The following is a 15,884-nucleotide window of genomic DNA, read 5'->3' on the forward strand; positions in this document are numbered from 1 at the left end:
GTGTATGGAATGCTATAAGAGATGCAAGAGCCCCCAATAAAAGTTTTTAAAATTTGAGTGTTCAAAGAAGAATCTGTTCTGAATTGTTTCATTTTACAAAGGGAATTCGTTTTGGACTAGTCTTTAAGGATTCACAAATCTTTTTTCTTTTTATTTTCTCTGAGCTTTCATCTTTACACTCCATTATTTGGTTGCCATGTCATTTTAGCTGGATATTAAATGTTGTCACTTCTTAAATTAAGTTCTTCCATGGTGATGGAGTAAGTTCAGCATTGGGCACTGATTGCACACTCAGAGATTCAAACCCACCAGCCTTGTCCCTGCAGGAAGATTAAGCCATCGATTCCCACAAATAGGTGCAGTCTGGAGACCCGAATATGTCCTATAAGGTCCCTGTGGATCGGAACTGACTCGACAGCAGAGCTCTAGAAGCAGCGAATGGGTTTGATTGAGTTCTGAAAGTCAATAAAAGTATTGAAACAAGTAAAATTTGCAAGATGAAACTTACAAATTCTGACACAAAAACTTATATTTGAAAATTTGCAAGTAAAATAATTGATTTCAGACATGTCACTTGATCTTCAAGCCTGTGATAGTCCCTAAAAGGCAGTCCAAAATAATGTCATTCATTTGTCACACACTGTTTGTGGCTATGGCAATTAGATTTGATGTTAACCAGCCTCCTAAGTGAAAGGATAGGGGTGGGATCCAGCCTGTCAATCAGGTTATAGCCCAATGGTGTCTCCTTTGGGAGACAATGAGGAACTTCTTCTTTCTTTTGCCCCTCGCTTTCCTCCTTGCTGGAACTCTTGTTTCTGCCTCCAGAGGTGGCCCTATGTAGGCTAACAACCCTGGGAGTTGGCCTGGGAGCTGTCCGCTCCCCGCCATGTTTACACCGACCTCGGATTCATAGAACTCTGCACCCTGCATACCACTTCCCTTTCTGCGTCATCAGCCCGCAGCTGCCTGAGTCTGAAGAAGGCTCAGGCAAACATTGATCGGCCTGTTGGGCTGGGCTGGGATCAGACTATTGCACTGAGCCTTCTTGATATCAGATGACTTGTGGATAGAAAGCTCATTCTTATCCACGCATGAGTGTCACTGGTTCTGTTTCTCTAGTCGACCCTGCCAAAGCCAAAGGCCCTTCACAGAGCGCTGAGTGTTTGGGGTCTTGAAAGGACACTTTAAGACTTGCACACTCACTCCCTATCCTCTAATGGAACCCTCACACTTTATTGGACTGCTGCTGATAGCCAAGAGGGATGAGAGGGATCTCAAATCACATGACCCAAACACCAGGGGATGCTCAATCAGCAGACGCATCTTGGTGCACTTCATGCATGACAGGACCAGAGCCGTCACAGGTCACATGATTATTGTGTTGGTGGCACATTCTCGTTGATAAACATGAGAGAACTAAATGGGAGACTAGATCCCATCGGTCTGAATTATTATTATATGCAAGGTTTATGAAATGTATACTTTACTTTTTTGTGGAGTTATTTAGCTCCTGTATCCAGAGATACGTACATATTTGATGTAACAATAGCATCACCTTTGAGCGGTTTTAGTGACATATAATCCACATGTCATGCATTTCAATAGGTCGATCATTTCCTGAGAGGTGTGCAACTGTCAGCACAGTGGTTCCCAGGGCATCTCTTCTTCCCGGTACTCATTATGGTTGGCCTTCCTCCCCCACCAACCTCCCTGGCCATGACTTCTGAAAGGACTAAGCCAATCTCTGTCTATAAATTCACCTTTCCTGGCTTGGGCTGCTAACTGCTAACCACCAGCCAAGCCTCTCTACTCCTGTAAGGGGTTACAGGCTCAGAAACATGCGAGAGCGGTTCTCCTCTCTCCCAGAGGGTCGCCAGATGGCAGTGATTTGGGAGTTCGTTTTGCTTTATATTCAGAAGAGCATAAAGCTCAAAAAAAAAGTCTAACAGCAATGACGTAATAGAACAGAGGAAAGGATCTCTATCCCAAAGAAAGCAGGAAATACTGAAAGCTCCAATAAATATGCATTGGATCAAAAGGGAGTTCAAATAACAAGGCATTACATTTAACCTAACTATAACTGCAGGAACCCATCCAGCAAAGCATGCTGTCTGATAACAAGGCCCTTCCATTCCATAGTCCATAGTCCATAGTCCATAGTCCATAGTCCGGGGGTGGGGGTGTCGCAATTCACCAGAGCCTTAATTTACATGGGGGTCCCTGAAAATGAATTTGGGTCTTTCACTGCCATCCATAGCCCTCTGCAAACCGGGTATTCAGAATATAAGCTCTATTACTCATCCCTCCTCTGAATGTAGATTTTATTATTTACAATCCTTGGGTCACATAGGCTGGTGGGCTCCTTCCATGTGGGCTTAGCTAGTCCTCATTTAGGTGACCGCTTGTTTGGAAACAAGGCTTTAAGACCCCAGAGGCTACTCTTTATGACACATGGGTGCCATCAGTTGTCTCCACCACACTGTGGATAGCATAATTTCTTCATGACCAAGTGTGTTTAGGGCGTCATAACCATGTTTGTCAATTTCTTAAAAGAACATTAATCTGAAGGGAAATGGGAAAAAAAGCCTTTTATGTAATTTTGTTATGTAAATATCCACTTAATTTATTTCCTCAAGGAACGGTGCCATCTCTACATGGAAATAGTCTGATAAGATGTAAACATAAGGTTCTTATAAACGCCCTCAGAATTTGCCCTCAGATAAATGCAAAACAGAAATAAATTTTGCACACACAAAAATGTTGGTGCTCATTTTGACTGTACATATGCTAAAATTGGAACAATACAGAGATTATCGTGGCCCTTGCATAAGGATGATACGCAAATTCCTGAAGCATTCCAAACATACATACATACATACATAAATGTTGATTTCTGTCTCCTCTTAATGTGCCTAATGCCTTGTTTATTAACATATAGAAAGTAATGTTAAATGTGCCCCATGCAATATAAAATAAAAAAGAAATTCACTTTATGCACAAATTAAAACTTTTCAGGTTTGATTAAAACTTGATACTGCTAGTATTTTTGAACCTGTGCTATGTTATTATTATCCTAAATTATTATTCTTGTTAGTGTGTTAAGTGGATGCTAACAAGACTTCTCGCTGCTGTGTGTTATAAGCTCTCTGACCCAGAAACTCCCCATCTTGGGGCTCAGGGACATGGCCTGGACATGTAAGGGCCTCTCTACTTCCCATCTCCCCCAGAGGAATTCTCCTAGCAACATGGAAGGGGATCCAGCAACAGGTATCATAGCAACATCCCCAACCAATAGCCTGCCTTGAAATATTGCCCTTTCTTAGTCATGCCTGACCTTGATTAGCCTGAAATCTCTCAACCTCATTGTAGATGGTTAGGGGGCTACAGCCCAGGCTTATTCAGCACAGGCTATAGTGATCCCCAGAGCAACTGGAAGGCAGCCCTTTGGTGTGGTGCTTGCTATTGTCCCATCCATCAAAGCAAGCTGGTCACATAGCCACGCCCTAGTCAATGTGGGGGAGGACCACCCTACGGTATGGAAACAGAGGGTGTGAGCAAATGGGGAGTCTGATAACCACAATCCACAGCACCCCAAGTCAAATATATTGAAGTGCTACACAACAGATTTGACAGCAATACCATGGTAGGTACTATCCCTCTGCTGCCCACATCTGGTTCTCACTAGCTGGTTATTCTAAGTGACTGGTGACAGCCCTTATCCATCCGGTGAAGAGTTGAAGACGGGTGGACATGGACCTAGCACCCAATAAAATGCAAATGGCTGGGGGATATAGTCGAGAGAAGACAAGGAGTGCTAGTAGGGCAAGGGCAAGTGCCTGGCTGCAATCAAGAAGTTCAGTCCTTCAAGCCTATTCCGCACGAGAAAGATAAGGCAGTCTGCACCTGTAAAGATCTAAGTAGAGCCAAGGGGACCCTACAAAGTAGCTCTCCTCTGTTGTATGGTATCGCTATTAGTTGGGATTGACACGCCAGCACACAGGGAACTGACCCAATGACACACCGGGAATTGATCCAATGACACGCAGAACTGACCCAATGACACACCGGGAATTGATCCAATGACACACCGGGAATTGATCCAATGACACACAGGGCATTGACCCAATGACACGCAGAACTGACCCAATGACACACCGGGAATTGATCCAATGACACGCAGAACTGACCCAATGACACGCAGAACTGACCTAATGACACACCGGGAATTAACCTAATGACACACAGGAATTGACCCAAAGACACACAGGGCATTGACCCAATGACAATTACAATAACAAAAAAAGGCAGGAGAGAACTATCTTCCTATTGACTTTGCCTTGTCTGGGTGTGATGTCCGAATCCTGTCCATCTTTCTGTCCCCTAGAGAAGGAAGCCAAACGTGGAGAAGGAGAAGGTCCAGAGGATAAGATAAGAGCTTCAGCAACCCTGGCACCATCAAAGTCCTTGTGGTTTCCCTTGTCCTGAGTCACTGCGTCTGGCCATTTACCTCCAGTAGGGATACTACCTGGGTTACCCAACTGCCGTGGGGCGAAGACAATAACACACACAAAGTCAGAAACCCTGGATTCGATTTTCAGGCTGAGCCAGGTGTCCCGCATTCCTGCCACAGCGTGCTCCTCTGACAAAGTCCAAAGCACCTGTCCTCTAAACCCCAAGCATGGATTTGCAATCAGACAGGAGAACATTCCAACCTGCCTAAACTGGTGCAAGAAACAGAGACAGCAAGGACGTGCTCCCGGATAAAGAGCGTGACAGGCGATAGCTAGAATGACTTGGCACGTGCCATCATCCTTCCGTTCAGTCACTTGGGCAAGAGGGCTTATCACACATAGCTTCTGCCATTACAGAGACCAAAATAACCCCAGCCCACAGCAGAGGCCTCGGACAAGGAAGATTTCGGTGGAGCAAAGGAAGCCTCAGCCTTGGATGTATGTTGAAGGTGCATCCAGGTAAGGGACAGTGGGCAGGGCCCGGGCTGATCAGCTAGAATGATTGATTCCAGCTGCAGGGAGCCAGCAACTCACTTTGACTTGGGAAATAGTAGCATCCATTGGCTCAACTCTAAGAAGCCTCGGTGCTGTAGTGGGTTAGGGGTTACAGGTTTGCTAACCACAAAGTCAGCAGTTGAAAACCACCAGCCACCCCAAGGGAGAAAGACGAGGCTGTCTGCTCCCATAAACAGAAACCACCTCAGCCACCCCCAGAGGCAATTCTCCTTGTCTTATTTGGTTTCTATAATTGGGATAGACCAGCGGTTCTCAACCTGTAGGTTGCAGCCCCTTTGGGGGTCGAATGACCCTTTCTCAGGAGTCGCCTGATTCACAACAGTAGCAAAATTATAGTTACGAAGTAGCAACGAAAATACTTTTATGGTTGGGGGTCACCACAACATGGGGCACTGTATTAAAGGGCCCTGGCATTAGGAAAGTTGAGAACCACTGAGATAAAATCAATGGCAGTGAGTTTAAATGAAGAGCCCTGCTGGATTAGGCACCGAGCGATGACTAACCACCAGATCAGCCATTTAAACCAAACCCACCAGTTGCTTCTCAGGAGCAATAGGGCCCGGCTCCTGCAAAGATGTATGAGGAGGTACCTACTCCAAACAGAATTGTGCTGAGCAGGGCAGATCTTTTGTAGTACATATCTTTCCCTCCAGGCAAGCATCCAGCAACTCGCGCGGATGTACCCCGTGGCCTCACCTGAGAAGGTTCTGTCTGGTCACAGACCATTTTTTGGTAAAAGCAGTTTCACTCAAACCTCGCTTTTTGTGGTGGAAGGTTTAAGAGAACAGCATGCGGCAGAAAAGTGTTGTTTCCTGCAGGGAAAAGTGCCGCCGAAACTGTTGTGATGTTGGACACAGCTTCCAAGGACAGCTCTATGAGAAAAACTTAAGTGAACGAAAGGTTTTCTCGTTCTAAAAAGATGAAATGTCAATTGATGACAAACCTCATTCTGGATGTCCATCAACGTCCGGAAGGATGAAAATGTTGACTCATAGTGCATTTGGAGTTCCTTCCACCAGGTCAGACTGCTAATCAAGCTTGCTATTTAGAGATTCTGAAAAGATAGTTTAACAGTATGCGACCAAAACAGAGGGCGGGGGCAGACGGAGCACTGGGTTTGCCAGCACGACAATGCACCTGCTCAAGCAGCCGTCTCAGTGCACCAGCTTTTGGCAAAACCCAGCATGGCTCTCTAGCCCCATGCACCTTATTCACCCGACCTCACTCCGTGTGGCTTCTTTTTGTTTCCCAGAACGAAGAGGGACATGAAAGGACAGGAACTTGGCGACATAGAAGAGAAGAAGCCAAAAACAAGGGAGGTGCTGTCAGCATCCACACAGGTGAGTTTGAAAAAATGTTTCCAAAAAATTTAAATAAATAAAAAATTTTTAAAGAAAAGAAAAAAATGTTTCCAAGAATAGAATCACAGATTTGACAAATGTCTTAAGTGTCATGGAAAGTACTTTGAAGGTGATAAGGTTGTTTTGTAAAAAAAATTTAAATACATAGCTTTGAAAAAAAATCTGGGTTTTTTGGGGGGTACCCCCCTCATAAAGTCTCAGGAACTGTGGATAGGGTCACTGTGACTTAGAATCCACTTGATGGCAATGGGTTGTTTTGTTTTGTTTTTTACTGGCTCAACCCAGGCTCTGGAGGTGCAGTGGCTAAGCATCCAGCTGCTCAACTGAAGTCAGGGCTTCACCCCCCAGCAGCACGTCTGTAGGAGAAGGATGCCAGCTCCTGTAAGCATTACAGCCCTATATCTCTTGGGGTCCCTGTGCCTCAAAACCGACTCAACAGCACTGGGTTTATTGGCTTTCAGTTGGCTAGGCATTAAGCTGCTGTCTGAAAAATTAGCAGTTCAAACCCACCAGCTGCTCCTGGAGAAAGACGAGGAGTCTGCTCCCATAAAGATTCAAATCTTGGAAGCCCCCTACGGGGTTGCTCTGAGCTAGAGTGGAGTAGATAGCAGTGGGCTGGGTTTGGGGATAAGAGAATCCCCTGATTCTCCAGTGGAGTGGGATGCAGAAACTCGGTGGATAGACCAGAAACCAATTTCCCTCTCTCAGTCCCTTTGTTTTCCAGGCCTCAGAGTCTCATGCACAAAGGGTCTCACTAACACAGAGTTTCTGGGGGCCTCATCAACTAATAGCCTACATCTTGTCAGTGCTCTCAGTTGGACCAAAAGCCTGAATTTGCTCCAGGGAGATTTAAAATCTGTCCCGAGTTATAAAAGCTTGTTTCTGGATGTCTTAATTTGGGGGAACGTCATGGACCTCAACAACCAGACGGCGTCTCTGAGAGTTCCCGTTGACGCATGTGTCCTGGAAACTCCCACAGGAACCCAGCCTGTTGGTAAGCCACTTTTGGCAATGGGAGGCAAGGGGCTGGAAGGGGGCCCAGCATGAGACCCGCAGCCCCCTCTAGACGAGTGGAAATCTGTGTACTGGAGGGACACCAAGTGGGGGTGGGGCGATGCTGAACATCTCCCACAGAGATTGGAGGAAGCAGAAAGCAGAAGGAAGACCTGTTCCCATTCACTTACTCTCCCCCACAGAGGTTGGATTTGCTCATTAGAATCTGGCATTTATAGAGAATTTTAAATTGGCCCGGCTCCTCTAATCCTGTTGATCAGTAATTTCCCTGCAATAGCCGCAGATGTTAAGGCAAGTGTCCTTACAGCCCTGTAAATACTGTTATGCTTATTTTTCTGTTGATGGTTGAGAGTAGGCTTGGTGTCACAACAGAACCCTGTGTAGGAGCCAAAGGAAGCCAAGTCCTAACAAGCACAAGCCATATCCCCAGGGTGTTGGACATCCAGTCTGGGCTTTCTCGGTCCAGTTGAAGATGTATGTCTGCACCTCAGCAAGCCAAACACCGATGGAAATCATCATCGATATGCAGAAACATCGGCAAACTAGCAGAAAGAAACCACCGTCAATTAGAGACTTTCCTGCTGACTCTGACCCCGTAACCATCTCAGAGATGCGTGCCTCGGCCTCATGAGCTTAGTGACAAAATCTTACACTGATATTTTGGGCTTGTCCTATGCACTCTGTCCATCCCCCCAGGCCTCATGTGGTCCTTGTTAGTGGCATGCAACAAACGCAGGCCAATCGTGCGCCAACCTTTTGTGTTTGTTAGCTTTGTTAGCCCCTTGTTTCAGCCAGGGTCAACCCATCTCAGTGAGGGTCTTGCTTTATCCTGCGGACCCCTCCCATGAATTGACGAAATGGCAGTGGGTGTGGTTTGCTTTCGTCCACTAGGATGTCCTTCTCTAGGCACTGGTCCCTCCAGATAACATGTCTAAAATTCATAAGACGAAGTATCGGCATCCTTGATTCTAGGGAGCATCTGGCTGTACTTATTCCTAGACAGTTGCTCATTTTTCTAGCCGTCCACAGTAATTGCATTATTCTTGGCCAGCACCAGACCTCAATGGTATCAATCCTTCTTCTGTCATCCTTATTCGCTACCCAGCTTTCTTAGGAATACAACTGCACTGGAAATACCATTGGCTCTGGCCACTGTAGACCTTGCAGATTGATCATGCACCGTATGTCATTTGATTTGTCGACTGTTGCCTCCATGAGTGTTGGTTGTGGAGCCAAGTAAAATTAAATTCTTGACAACTTCCATATGTCCTTAATAATATTGTAATAAAACTACAGTTATATGTAACAAGATAAAATTACAGGCCTCATCATAAAAACACACTTATTGTAAATGGAAAGTTCCTGGTTTTTCATGCAAGTTTTCTCATCCATTTTCTTTGAATTATTCTGATGTGTGATCTGTTACAAATAGATCATAACAGATTTGATGACAGGGATGGTGCCACTCATATATATTGGATTCCCCATGCATGTCAAAGCACCTAGCATCCAGCAGGTGCTCAATATAAATGGAGCATAATTTGATGAGCTCGTGTAAGATTATCCACCTGCTCATATTTGGTTACTGTAGCTTCTCTCTACAAATATCACTTAAATTACAGCTTTTCTACAGATGGCAGACCAGGTAGTTATGATGCTAAGTACCCATTGCTCCATCATTCAGAAAGTTCTAGAAACATCATGTTTCACATTCACTAATACAAACAGTCTAGTGTGCAAAATCTGCCGATGTTAAAGCAAGTCTAAACAAGCCACCAGCATGCTCCCTGTGGACCGTCATGTACTTGCTGAGACGCTGTTTTAGAGGCAGTGCAGTCAGAAATGGTCCTTAGAAGAGAGGACAGCTAGATGGTGTCTCACGCGCTTTGATCGCGGTATTAGGAGAGACCAAGATGTTGACGAAGAACCTGATGGTTGGTGGATCAGACGCAGAGTGAAAAAGAAGACTCAGCAAGGTGGATTTTCACAGTGGGCCAAACCATGAGCTCCAACATAGCAACAGCTGTGGGGATGGCACGGAATGGAGCAGTGTTCAGTCCCGCTGTACATCAGACCTCTGATCCAAGCCGCCCAAGGACAGCAGAGTCTCCCTGCGAGAGGATGATGGAAAGATGTACTCTGTGTGTCATTCCTGAATTCTCCTAGGACTTAAAAAATATACCCACCAACAGATGCATACCCACAACCAATGTCCTTGCATCCTCAGACAGAAAGACAGAGGAGGCCGAGGGTTAGATGCTCAGCACTTCAATGCAGCGCCTCCCCCTCCTTCTCACACACCCCAGCAGTCAAGCTCCCTCCGCGGGCAACGTTTGTTTGCTCTCAACCTTTTAACCCCCAAACAGAGAAGGCATAAAACACAGTGGTTGAACTGTCTAAATTATTTTGAAATCTTACTTCTTCCCATTCTAACAACAGTACCATTGGGATGAACTGTCAAATTAGTTTGTCTGAGAGGAAGTAGAGCCAGGAGGCTCCTCAGATGGGAGCCCTGGGAGACTTGGTCCCAAGTACTTTGAACATGCTATCGGGAGGGACCAGTCCATGGTGAAGGGCATGTTGCTTGGCAGAGGGTCAACTTCAACAATAACCTCAAAAAGAGGACCAGGCAGCATCATGTTCTGTGGCATAGGGCTGCTAGGAGTCAGACCAATTCAATGACTCTTACAAACATACATTGAGGTATTCCTGGGGTTTGTGTCTGTTTCCATAGGGTCTCGGAAGCCACGGTTCTACTGACGTGGCGGGTCACTGTGACTCAGAATCAACTTGGCTACACAATCTATGTTGTCTTTTGTTTTGTTTCCTGGAGACTTAAGAAGAGGCGTGTCTTCTAGAGAAGCAAGAGAAGTGTCTTTTAGAGGAAATAGATGAATGAAGCTGCATAAAGCAGCTAATTAGACCACGGATCAGGAGTGGGCTGTTCCAGGGCCATCCATCTTACCCAGCTGAATTGACTCTGACTTCTTCCAGTTGTCCGGCTGAACTCACCAGCCTGACTCTAAAACCAGCCCAATCCTGTAGCACGCATGCAAGCAGCCTCGCCTCGGGATTTGTGTCTTCATTAACTAATAGTTCTGCCGGTGTCTCTGAGCGATGACAGATGAGAGTGTTGGGAACATCATGGTGCAATTAGTGGCTTGGCCGAAGAAAATAGAATTAGTCTTTGCTGCCTTCGCATAATTGATTCCAATACTTAGTATTATTTCCAATGTCTCTGAGCCGCTTTGCTCACTTGGCTTCTCCCTAAGATAAACAATGACTGCAGATGGCTCTGTAATGGTGCTTTCTAGCAAAACAGAATGGTGGGGGGGGGCGGCGGCGGGAGGGGGTTATTTTTTGCTTATGAGACCTGTCCATGATAGTAATATCTAGCAGAAATCCAGCGCTGATGTATCCCATGTTGCATATAAGTTTCTTTGGATCCATTTCATTTCATTTAAAGTAATTCGATTATTCTTGAATGATGAATTTGGAGGAGAAAGGAAAAGAGAGCGATAGAATCACACCAGGATACCTTGTATGCCCCAAGGGAATTACACCAGGAGGAAACAGAGTTAATGGAGCTGAAGCAAGAATCCATAAAATACAGGAAATAAGTTCCTCCGCAGTGAAAAGACAAGAGCCTCATTTGGAGTCTTTAAGATTAAAGCAACTCAAGAACCTGGAGAAGAAGAAAAAGAAAGAAAGAAAATTGACGAAAAGCCTACACCGCCATCCACTGCGGTGAACATGCCTTTATCTGACACTGCTTCAGCACGAGTCTCTCAAAGGGAAGAACGCTTCAGAAAAACCGCATTGCATTCTCACAAATAACAGATGACAACCATGGGTCTTCATGTTTGCAAAAATGAGTATAACACAACATTTATCAACTCAACATTGCGTAGGAAGCACTGAGTGTCTGTTTAGGATGATGGAAAATCTGACAGTGGATATAGGCAATGTTTGTGCAGCATGGCTGATGCAATTGACCTGTGCACATAGGAAATGTTGGAATCGTGATGACACCTTAATAACACCACACTTCCGATGTGTGCTTAACGCTTCTTCTCCTTCCCCTCAATCTCTTCATCCCGTTTCCTATCTCACCTTCTCCATCCTTCTTTTTATTAATTGAATAATTAGTTGATTTTTAACAATTTCATCAGCATACAAGTCACAGATATTTCAATAGTTCAATCACCTTCATGAGCGTTGTACAATTGTCATTATAATCAATTCCAGGACATTTCGTCTTTCTCCCACTCATCAAGCCCATAGTCTGATATTAGCCTCTACATACAATGATGCAGAATACATGAAGATCACAGGCCAGTGGGTGGGAAGTCTTGTGGATCCAGTGGTGGTGGAAGCATCTCAGCAAAGGCATGGGTCTCCACATGGCTCCTCCAGCCCCAGGACTCTGGCTCCATCAGCATAGCTCCATGTGTCTTGTCAACAGGAATGTCATGCAGAGAGTGTGTCTGGCCTCCAGTGAGCTATTTATCTCTGTTGCATCTCCAAATGAGGTCACCAAGCTGCTACCTGATTGACAGGCTAGATTCCAGCCTTTCACCCCTTATTATGTAACTGCCACACAGAGTTTCCTACATTCTGGATGTTTCTGGCACAATGTCTTTGCTTTCATTTAACTCTTTCATGAGACAGACACACAGCAACCACCAACATCTTCAGTCTTTGAGATTTCTTGAGGGAGTCCTGGTGGCCTATGGGTGAGACACTGGGCTGATCATCCGAAAGTTGGCAGTTCAAACCCATCAGTCACTCAGTAGCAGGAAGATGAGGGTATTTGTTCCTGTATAGATTCAGTCTCTGGTTGAAATCAACCCAATGACGGTGAGTTTGGGGTTTGGTTTTTGCTTGTTTCAGGTATTTTGGGAAGCAATCCCAGTTGTAGCCGGTGTTGTGACCTGGCAGAGGTCTGCATGCCTCTGTGACACTGAAGGAAAACTCCTCACCTCACCGAGCCAGCCACCAGAATCCACTTGGGACATACGTGTCCAACACAATTTACATTGCCTCAGAAAAAGTGTTTCCTTTGATTTCAGCAATGCTTCCATTGCAGGCAACACATGGTGTCAACAAAAGCATTCAAAGCAGAAACTAATTCATTCACACCGAGGTCTGTGTGTTTCTCTCTCCCCTGTTCTGAGATCAGACTCAGGAATTTCCCTCTGTGGCTTCATGGACTTTGGTCCGGAGCTACAGGGGAGCTACAGGGGCTTGGCTTTGGTCTCTCCTTGTGGTGTCCCCAGCCATCAGCCCCATCACTCCGCACTCAATGGGAAATGATGCGATTCTCGTCCTGCCAGTGAGAATATAGGACCTGGAGCTCTGCGACACGGGATATCGCATTTCCCAAGTCAAGCGTTTGGTGGCTCTGAGCTGGTGGCGGTGGCTGCTGGATGTTGCTGCGCCTTTCCTGGACTCGTGGCAGCCCCGTGGCCAGCAGAGTGAAGTCCTTCCTTGTCCCACACCATCTAATCCCTGTAATCCAGAGAGTGTTCATTGGCTGACTTTCGGGAATAGACACCAGACCTTTCTTCCTACTCTATCTGCCTCTGGAAGCTCCGCAGAGACCTGCTTGCTCTCAGAGCAACATGAAAACCTCCAGTGACATACAGGTGGTGGTTGTACACACGGGGCATGGGCAATGCATACCACTGGGTCACTAGCATGTTCTTGTTGTCAGGTGCCATAGAGCTCCTACGTACAACAGAAGGGAACCTGGTCCTGCTCTACACCACCACCCTTACAACTGTTATGCTGCACCTTCTTGCTGCAGATACTGGGTCAATCCACCTCATGGAGGTGTTCTTCCTTTTGGGTGACCCCTCGACTTTACCAAGCACGAGGTCCTTTTCCAGGGACTGACCGCATGCCCAGCGTATCTGAGATGGTGTCTCCCCATCCTCACTGCTAAGGAGTTTTCTGGCTGTACTTCATCCAAGGGACGTTTGTTCTCTGGCAGCCCATGGTTTGCACAGCATCCTGCGCCAACACCAGAGGGCAGAGGCATGAAGTTCTCCAGGCTTTCTTATCACGGCACAGAGCTCACGGGCACAGGAGGCAATTGAAGAGAGCTTGGCTTGGGTCCGGTGCACCTTAGCCCTCAAAGTGACATCTTGGCTTTTCAACACTTGAAAGAGGTGAAGTCACTTGTTGCATATTTGCCCGGTGCAAGTGTCCTTTGATTTCCCGACTGCTGCTTCCCTAAGCATTGACTGTGGATCCAAGTCAAATAAAATCCTTGGCAGCTTCAATCTCTTCTCCATGTATCGTGGTGCTCTATATGAGCCCACTTGTGAGGATTTTCATTTATTTACATTGCGTTGTAATCCATGCTGGCAGTTGTCTTTGATCATCGTCAGTAAGTGCTTGTAGTCCTCTACACTTTCAGCAAGCAAGGTTATGCTATCTGCACATCACAGGTTGTTAAATGAACCTTCCTCCAATTCTGATAATGAGCTATTCCTCATCTAGTTCAGTTTTTCTGTTTGCTCAGCATACAGATTGAATAACTCTGATGCAAACCTTTCTGATTTTAAATGACTCCATAGCCCCTTGCCGTGTTCAAAAGAAAACTACCTCTTGTCTATATAGAGGTTGCACATGACCACCATGAGGCGTCCTAGAATCCCCATTCTTCATAAGGTTATCCATAATAAGTTAGGACACTCAGAGTCAAATGCCTTTGCATAGTCAATAAAACACAAGCAAACATCTTTCTGGTATTTGCTGCTTTAGCCAAGGTCCATTTAATGTCAGCAGTGATATCCCTTGTTCCACTGTCTTTCCAGAATCTAGCTCGGATCTCTTACAGCTTCCTTCCTGTCTGTGTGCTGGTACAACTATTTTTAAATTATCTTGAAAGAAATTATTTGGGTGTGATATTAATATTATTGTTCAAGAATGTCTGTACTGTATTAGGAACTTCTGTGTGAGATACATACAAATATGGATCACTTCTAGTTGTTGCGTAGGTAGCCATATTCCAAATTTTTTGTCACGAACTCATCCCTGCTCCCAGCTCTGGATCAGTTTGTTGAAACATTTTCATGGGTATTCCACCAATTCCTGGAGCCTTGTTTTTGGTCAAAGCCTTCACTTCAGCTTGAACTCCTTCTGTCAATACAATCAATTCTTGGCCAGATGCTACCTCTTGAAATGGCTGGATGTTGAGCAATTCTTTGGGGCACAGTGATTCTGTATATTCCTTCTTCCATCTTCTCTTGACACTTCCCACCCTAGTTTAATATTTTGCCCTTAAAATCCTCCAATATTACAACTTGAGGCTTGACTATTTTCTTCAGTCATTTCAGCGTGAGACGTACTGGGCATGCACCTTCCTTTGGGTTTGCACGTCTTGCTTTGTCTTCTCGTTACCCTTTGACATGTTCTGTCTCGTTCTTTTGCTCCAGGATTTCTCCTATTCACTTAAGCTTCTCTATATGCAGTCTTTGGGGTCCACTTGGGCCCCTCCTTTCTTGCCTGTCGTTTTCGTCCCCCTTTGCTTGTTTTGTGTATCATGTTCTTCACGTCACCTCACTACAGATCCGGTCTTCTGTCCTCGTTGGTCATGCATCCAAAGTGTTACTGAGCCGGCCTCTAGTCCAAGTGGGCTGTGCACAGGGCCCACCACTTCTCTGTCAGGTCATCCGACTGTGGTGGCTGGTGAGCCTCTGTGGCACTGGAAGTGGTGGCACTGGTGCTTCAAATGCCACCGGCGGCACCCTGAGCAAGCAGGTGTCAGTGGGGCTTCCAGACTCAGGACAGACAATGAAGAAGGAAGCAGCTGTCCACCTCAGAGGAAGTAGCCACCGCAAGCCTCGTGCATAGCTTAGAAACATCATCAAATATCGCAGAGCTGGTCTCGCTCTGTCTGCAAATTACAGTTACACAGATGTGTGCATGTGGGAAAACACATAAATACTCATGGTGGTGCAGATGTTTGCCAGTGTGATCTTCCGCTAGTAAATTCATGTTATAAATCAATATAACTATACGGAAAACGTTGAAACAAAGAGGGAGGCACAGTAGTTGGAAAATATGGCGTTAGTAAACAAGCTGGAGATCGCAGGGTAGAATTTTGCAAGACCAATGAATTGTTCATAGCAAATATCTCTTTGTCAACAGCACAAATATTGACTACATACATGAGCGTCTCCAGAAAGGACACACAGAAATTAAATAGACTATATTTGTGGGCCAAGATGATAGAGAAGTTCAATACTAGCAGCTAAAACCTGCACAGGGGCTGACTGTGGAACAGACCATCAGTTGTTCTTTTGAAAGTTTAGGTTGAAGTTGAAGAAAATTTAAACAAGTCCACAAGGGCGAAAATACACCCTTGAGTCTATTCCACTTGAATTTCAGCAACATCCCAAGCGGCCAACTAGCTCAGAAGCAACAAAGCCCACATGGAAGAAGCACACCAGTATGTGTGACCACGAGCTGT

At 45.6% G+C, this 15,884-nt stretch overlaps 1 non-coding gene across 1 annotated transcript; it reads left to right on the forward strand.

Annotated features, from left to right (window-relative positions):
- Positions 1 to 2,765: 2,765 nt before the first annotated feature.
- Positions 2,766 to 2,867, forward strand: LOC115871973. The gene has a single exon (XR_004047584.1). It is a non-coding gene; the product is annotated as a U6 spliceosomal RNA (small nuclear RNA).
- Positions 2,868 to 15,884: the final 13,017 nt, after the last annotated feature.

This window comes from Echinops telfairi, unplaced genomic scaffold, assembly GCF_000313985.2.
Source record: "Echinops telfairi isolate 266 unplaced genomic scaffold, ASM31398v2 ScPeMD7_7414;HRSCAF=8452, whole genome shotgun sequence".
NCBI classification, from domain to species: domain Eukaryota; kingdom Metazoa; phylum Chordata; class Mammalia; order Afrosoricida; family Tenrecidae; genus Echinops; species Echinops telfairi.